The sequence below is a fragment of the Aulostomus chinensis genome, chromosome 12 (genome assembly GCF_037954235.1).
Source record: "Aulostomus chinensis isolate RoL2024-O1b breed Wild chromosome 12, RoL_Achi_v1.0, whole genome shotgun sequence".
Taxonomy (NCBI): Eukaryota; Metazoa; Chordata; class Actinopteri; order Syngnathiformes; family Aulostomidae; genus Aulostomus; species Aulostomus chinensis.
In genome coordinates, this window is record NC_141331.1 from 3,595,572 (window position 1) to 3,603,887 (window position 8,316).

Here is an 8,316-nt window from a genome sequence, read left to right on the forward strand (position 1 = left end):
AAAGCAGGATTCACGTCATATTTAAACGTCTTGTTCCCGTGGTAATACTTGGGGGGGGGGGGGGGTGGTGAAGTATTTCATTCAGATATGGTCAGAGGACGAAATAAAAAATGAACTGGAGAAGACCCACCGCAACTCTGAGAAGTTTCGTGTTTTTTCGGAGAGGATGGGGGGGGGGGGGGGGTATGACAGAACAGCGGAGCAATGTCACCTAAAAATGGAAAAAGTTGAGGCAGGCATACAACGAGGTGATGCCATAAGAGAGTGGGCCGTCTACCAACGACAAAGTGAATCCGCGGATCCGTGGTTGATGGTAACTTTTTTGCTGCGACCAAAACAAACACACCGCCAGAGCACTTCCGACGCGGTAACGTCAGACGCACGCTCATCCACAAGCCAATCAATGACAGGCGCAGACCTTGCAGTTAATGGCGTCATGACGTAGGTCGCTCCTTTGGTCCGCTTTCATAACAGCAGTGAGAAAGCGAACTTTACTGGACGAAATGAAAACAATGGAACAACAACAACAAAAACAGTCCGGACCTCGGACCAGACTGTTGGGTGAGAAAGCGCCCTAACAGTTACCCTGGTTCACTTCCATTCAGGGATCCTGGTTTTGCAGATTTGACATTTTTATCCTTGTCCACTGTTAGCATTTACATCAAAGGTGCAACTTATAGTCACTTTCATCCCATGAGACATGTAACACCTCACACTGCAGCTGAGAGAGGGAGGGAGAGGGGGAGAGAGGGAGAGGGCCATGCGAAGCCACCAGGTGACACAAATAAGGACGTTATGAAATAAGTCCAGACTGTACAAAAGATGCCGTGCCTGCAGGGGGAAAGCATTTAGTAAGTGGAGATGAGTATCTTCTTGAGCTGGAAAAAAAAAAATAAAAAAAATCTTAATTGCACACATCTCAGGCCTGGGCGATATCAATCCCACCCAGGCCATCTCAATTCCATCAAATCCAACAGAAAATTGCAGTTGTGACGCAATGAAATCAGAGATGTCTGCGTAATCCAATAAAGGCATTAGTGCACCATTAGGAGGGCACTTCCTGGCTTTGGAGGGACACACACAGCCCTGTTTAGCCTGATAGAGAGCATCCCTGTTAGCATTTATTTATGGCAGCGAGATGTCAAACCACTTAGAGGTGGACGACTGCTTGTCCATTAAGGTGGCTGTCCAATGGGAAACCAGATCTCAGGGCTTGGCGTTGGTCCAGTCCTTTTGTCTGGGAAACCGAGGGTCTTTTGAACCACCTAAATTAGATGCCTAGCAGGAGCTCATTCCTCTTACAGCATAGAAATGTGAATGGTATGAAGTGAAAACCATCAGCAGCGACAGCGGTCATGAGTGTGCTCGCCGCTCCACCCTGCATGTCGTCCTGAGCGGCTCTCGTGGCGTGGAGCTGACCATCATGTCGTCCATGCTGGACCCACAGTGAAACAAATCAGGGTTTTCGCTGTTCTCTGTTTCACCCGCTCCTTCGTGCCTGTCGTGACTCTTCAGAGGCCTGGCGGATGATTCCACAACCACCAGGTGGGCGGGACGTGTTCCATCCCCGCCGTGAGTTATATCGGCAGTTCGAGAGGAAAACTCACTGCACCGAAATATAGCAGCTACCGCCAGACGGACTAAAATTATTATCGGTGATGGAGGTAAAATCATCTGTGACTTCTGAAAGCCTTTATATGACTCACTAACACACTTCGGCAGCTCAGGGGGGGTCAAACGCCAAGCGCCGTTCCAAGACATTATAAAGACAGAATAAAGGCTTCAGATCAGGATGAGAACTCGCTCGCCATCTGCCAGAAGCGTCCTCATCATGATAATGGTTTGGGTTTATGACCATCAGAAAAGCTCGAAAATATTTTCCGTGACCTCTCGTCCACTTTTCATTCAAGGTTGTGCTGGTACACACAAAGCAGAATGGTGGGATTCACAACCACGGCTGCGCGCGCACACACACACACACGCACGCACGCACGCACGCACGCACGCACACAGAGCTATTATGCTACGTTATGCACATACACACAACAGGTGCACATTGTAATTATTTCTGATTATGTTGTGAGTGTGGTAATTTTACTGTTCATTATGTGCTCAATTTGATCATTATTCTCTTGGTGATGATGTTATGTTCCAGTTGTTTAAGTAGAGACGCCGAACAAGGCAGAGGGGTCGCCGATTAACTCACACCTGAACCCTCGTCTTCGTCTCCCTCACCTGCTACTGTGTATTTGGCATATTTTCTTTGACAAATAAAGAAATAAGGAAAAATATAATGCCCAGGTACAGGTGTGTGTGTTCAGGAATGAGGAAGTGTGATGAATGGCTTTGACTGAGGTCTTTAGTATCAGGAGGGCGTGGAGGCAGGACAGGGTAGAGACGCCAGAGCAGGGGCGGGGCTGAGGAACAAGGCTCAGACTAACAAGCAGCGATCAGTTAACGAGGCGCAGGTGCATCCCTGATAAAAGGTGGGAAACAGACAGGAAGTAGAACGAGAAAAGGACTTTCTGCTGCAGTGGCCAGTGAAACAAAATGTTTCAGAACTGTTTTGACAGCTCCTCCTCTCAATGTTTACAGAAGTATAAAGTTATGAGCCTTGCACCATGCCCCGCCCCTCCTTGAAGCTTCGGGAACCTCCACTGGGTAGTTTTTGCTAAATTCTTCTCACGAACGGCTCTAGAAACTTCCTCCACCTCCCTGGCGTTGGCGCAGAGACGATTTCAGACACCCAGCACTCTTATTTGTGAACGGGCTTCTCCACATCCGCGTGCTCGGCTCAGTAAAGGCTCGACTGTCGCTTTCAGCTCCTCCTGTTGATGTTGTGGCGCGTCACATCTCGGCAGGCACCTGCAGGACGTCAGTCTTTGCTGGTGTTTTGAATCTACCCGTGGCGGGGGGTTGGGGTTACAGTCCTCGCCCACACTCTGCGGCTCAGCTTCATCGTGGAGCGCAACAGTGTCAGAATCTGGATGCCAAACGTTTACACTGCAAAGTATTCTGTTGCGTTTAATAATCCAGCCGACTTAAGACGGCTGCCTGAGATGAATTCTCTTGTTTGACTTTGCACGCTGACTTTTTCACCTTGAAGTTGATTTGGTGAAGAGAAGTTCAAGTGTTCACTGACAACAAATTAAGACTTGAGAGCCCTTGAACCAACTCAGGCTCGGTCTCACATCCCAAAAGTACACAGTACATGGAATTCTTCTTTTTGTTCCCTCATCGTTCTGGATGAAAGCTTCTTTAAACGTGAATATGGAAGCGCCAGTGAGGTGTGAGTGCAGCACGTGAGGGAGCATAGAGCAGGATCCTGGCAGCGCCGCTGGGACTTAGAGACAGAAAGGGAAAAAAAAAGGGTTTTGTGTCACACTGGGGCCGAACCAGCAGGGCTGATTGATGAATGAGCCGTCCTGGTGACTGATGGTCAAGAGGGAGCGATCGGGAGGGAAGATGCCGCGCCGCGTCGATATCAGGGTGTTTGGCTCTCATGCATAATGACGGTAGAAAAAAAATATGGACTAAGTAGCCTTGATGTGGCCACTTTAGTTTTTGTAGACGTTAAGCAATTTGTGCTGACATCACAGTGACATCATTACACGTTTCAGACCAACATCCTGGAGGCTGCGCTGCATTCGCGTTCTTCCTCATCAGATCTAAGGTCGTGTTCAGACCAGCAGTGGCGGGACCAGTGTGTGTCCAGAGTAAATTCAGTGCGGCTGTTATGAACTTGGCCCCTGGTGAGGGAGACGGTCATCAGCCGTCATCTTCCTCGCTTCTCTAGAATCCTCCTCCTGCGCCTCAGGGTCTCATGAACCCTCAGATTCACACATCTGTGTCTAAGGTTGCCCTCGCATTTCCATTTTTGGATCCCTCAGTGAAAATCATTTGCATAAAAGCCCTTTAAGGATCCCCTGAGGATATTTTAAGGGAAACCTCTTTGATCTGGAAGTGTTTGCCCAAAACTACTTTCACATGTTCACTGCTAAAAGGTCCTTAGCAACCATTTTCCCCCAGAAAACTTTCAGGGACCCGTCTGGTAAGATAAAACGAGTCTGGTAAGATAAAACAAATTTTGCTTACATTTTCCAGTTGGGAGATGCGAAAAAAAAAAGCACGAGGACACTGTCAGGTGATGATGCGGGTGCGCTGTGTAACCCTGAGCTGTACCGTAAGCCGGCTGCAAACGTTCTCATCATCGACTCATCTGCTGATAATCTTCATGACTCAATTAAGCAGTTGGTCCTTCAAAATGTCAAGAAAATTAAGAAAGAAAGAGCTCGTCACGATTTTCTCGGAGCCCAAACTGACGTGATGAAACCGCTTCTCTTGTTCGTCCTCCTGTCCGAAGTAAGTCCCGGTGAGAAGGACGTCTATTTGACGCTCTTACATGAACGCGTTCTATTTTGCTAAAGGGAGAATTTGAAGTGTGAGGCTGAGGGAAGATAATTGATCCTCGAGGCACTGCCAGAGTGCTTCACGTGAATCATCACGTAATCTGTGCAGTGTCAAGGAAGACTTTCTTCTTCTGTAGTTTATGCAGCCCGGTTCTCTCTCTTTACTTCCTGGACACTATTTCATGTCTGTTGTGTACCTGAAGCAACCTTCTGAGGCGTCATCGAGGCATATATTCTCAACTGCAGCTCCACATCTCCTTGCATCAAACGGTTTTCCTAATTAGCTTTAGCAGTGGGCCCTCACAACGCCATTTGTCATTCTCAACACTTAATACAATCCCAGGGGGCTAGAATAAGTAACGGTAGGGGGACGGCTCCATCAGTGGGAGGGAGGGCTGCAAATCAGGCATCCAAACCCTATTAGCACTTCCAACCAGCAGGGATGCCGGTGTGATTACTGTGGGGCCAGTGGCTCTACTGGCCGATAATGACTCATTCAGATGACATGCAGCACAGAATGAAGCTGCAGAGGGAACATGCTTTATTTCTTATTCTTGCCACTGTGCATCCAACACACACTGGTGATTATCAGTGAAAAATGGATCCGTTGCCTTTGTGTTGAGTTAGAAAACCATTTATTCCTACCCGAGTCACACTGTTAGCACATGCTAGCCGCTCCAACGTGAAGAAACATCCATCCATTTTCTGTACCGCTTATCCGTTAAGGGTCGTGGGACAATTAGAGATGAGAGGTAAATAATCAGGCCCACATGTTCAGGCGAAGACTTGTTCACGTTTTCTCTGTTCACACTTTCAAATAAAGCTCAGAGAGCAAGGGGCCCCCAGCGAGCCGCTCCGGATGCTCCGTGTTTCAGTAAAGAAACACAAGTGACTTACCAGTGACAAGTGACTGATGCCACTCAGCGTCTCCCTGCTCCAACGCCCCTGATTCTCCTGAATCATTCTCAGGAGTCTGCAGAGCTCGATGGAGACACACAGACGTGCAGGACGGCGTTGAGAGACAGCGGACAGAAGCAACTTGCAAAGTAGGACATCAGATGACATCATTACAGAGCCAGAAAGTCCTGGTGAGGAGGCTCTCCGGTGGGAGACACTTCTTTGATTCCAATTAGACTCACAAGTCAAGACTGTAATTAAAAACCAGACCAGCCCCCCCCCCCCAACACAGCAGACGCGCTCATTTGAACCCAAACCTCGATATTTCCGCGTTTGTAGTCTGAACCTTAACGATACGACTGAAATGTCATTATTTCTCAACTGTGATTTGCAACGATTTTAGGAGCTGCACTATCTGCTGCAGGTAAGGGCGCCTGTGCCTGTCAGATCAATGACTGGGGAAATTGGAAATGATCATAACTGCCATTGTGGATGATGATACGAGGAGGAATAAGCGCACACAGAGAACCGCAGCTCCTGCCACGCTGGGCTTTGATGCCGCCACTATTTCCCGATGTGAAAGAAGATGAGAGACTGCCACCAGGTAAGTGTCACAAAGAACAGTAATGAATGGCAAAATGCAGACAGGGGAGCTATTTGGGAAAAGGGTGGACCGACGGGAGAATGGAGAAATGAAATGTTTCGGGGAGAGGAGACAGGAAAACACAAACGCAGATAAAGAGAAGGTGGGCATCGACTTTAAAATGACCGTTGCGAGACGTCAGTTGTGGGCACAAGAAAAAAAGCCTTTCAAAATGTGTCACATCCAATATGGACTTCAAAAAGAGTCTGCCTTAGTTTCCAGGGACGGCTTTCTACATCTGTGGAGAGAAAATGAAAGAGGTGGAACATGTGCTGTCACAGCTAAATGGAGAGAAAAGGAGGTGCGCGTGCGGCTGTGGCCCATATTTAATATTCCACAAAAGATGCCAAAAATGTCAGCAGCTAGCATTGAAGCTTGGGTCGTGCCCTTCTCCTCGCTACAGATACACACGGTGCACCGGGTCAGGCCGTATCGCCACCGGTGCACGAAATGTAACTTGTGAAACAGGAAACTTCAGCATCACATTGAAAAGGAACGGAACAGAGACCAGACACTTTCAAGCAGTTCCAGTTCTGGAAGTACGTTTTGTGATTAGTGATCCTATTTCAGGTCACGGGGGGGCAGGAGCGGGTCTAGGCGGGGTCACACGACACCGGTCCCAGGCAGGGTTGACGCATGTTCAGACAGACGACCGTCTCTAATTAACCAACAAGCGTGTTTTTGGTGTGTGAGCAGGTCGACCCACAGAGAACCCTCATGCAGACTCTACACACAGAGATCAGGCACTGCTTGCCAAGGCCACACCAGGCCAGAGCCAGATCAGAAAATCCTCATATATCAAGTTGTAAATCTGACAAACTGTGACCATGAAGTATCTGCGACGTGTGCTTGACAGGGACTGTGCGCAGCCTCATAGCTGCAGTTAGCGCTTTGCTAATTTCCATCTGCTGTTGCTGGGCAAGACTCAACACAGCAACAAATTAAATATCTGGATACCAGCTGGTGCATGTTCACATCCGAACCAGATCAGGAAAATGACTAGAATTACTAAATCAAGCGAGCGATACGGACCCCCAAATGCATTTTTAGCCTCCGGCCACCAGGGGGGTCCATGAGCCCCCTGAACCAAATGCTGTCTGCTCTCAGCACAGTTGCACGAGCCACGGGAAGGTTCCCATTCGTGCGAATGCAGCAGCGAGGCTGGGAGAGCTCCTTCCACTCTCCTGTTCTCCGGGGCAATCCTGCACGTCACGCCCGCCTCAGACGGCGCTGCAGTTACGCCAGCGAGCGAGAAGAGCCCCGACCAAAGCAATACATTACAAGTCAGCGAGCATTTGAAGTGATGGATGACTGGAAACATGGGAACATTCCAGGGTGATGAAAAGAGGAAGACGGCCACGCAGGATGAAGTCGCAAGCGCGGGATGTAAACTCTTGACAACTGCAACATGAAAACAAAACCTCACAAATTAAAGCTGCGTCCTGGATGGGGACGTGTTCTCTCCATGTTCCTACAGGGAGAACCAGCTCTGTGTTGACTCATGGCAATGCGCAGAATATAAATGCATACCTGTCCTCTTTTAGCCCCCCCCACCCCCGTCTCCGGTATGATAAGCTCTCTGGCTGTCAGAGTGCTTGTGTAACAGGCTCTCTCTTGGCCCTGAGGCTGTCAGACGTGAGCCATAGCAACATGGATACTGACAGGAAGTGGAGTTTATTGCCTGCACCATATTCCCCACTGGTCATTTAATGGGAAATGGTGATGAAAATGGTAAATGTATATTTAAGTAGGTGACTTCAAATATTTATGTTACAGGTCCCTCACTGTGTTGCTGCTGCTGAACCTGAAGCTTTTATCATCCTGAGGAGACGGAGACGCAACACAGAGCTCTAGTTTCATGAACTCGGCCGCCTGATGTGACTCGTGGTCATGAATAGCCATCATGTCAGCGGCGTGCGCCAATGTTCTTCTGATTATGTCACAGCCAGGCTTGCTGATGGGACAATCACTGCCAACTACTGCTCTTAACCCAGGGCTGGGCAATCATGTGTCATGGAGGGCCGTGTGTGTGCAGGTTGTCCTTCCAACCCAACACTTTAACAGGTGATTCCACTGATGAACACACCTTCAGCCACAGGAGAGTGTTCATCAGTGGAATCACCTGTTAAAGTGTTGGGTTGGAAGGACAACCTGCACACACACGGCCCTCCATGGCACATGGTTGCCCCCCCCCTGTCTTAACCTATTTAATACACGGGACACAGACAATCTAAACCTCTGTGAGCCATGCAGGAGCAGTTTGATACGACTCACTCTTTCCAACCTGCTGCTGCCATTGTTTTGCCCACAGGCAGAAAAATAAGTGACAATTTTGTGATTAAGGTTAAGGGTCACGGGGGGGGGGGG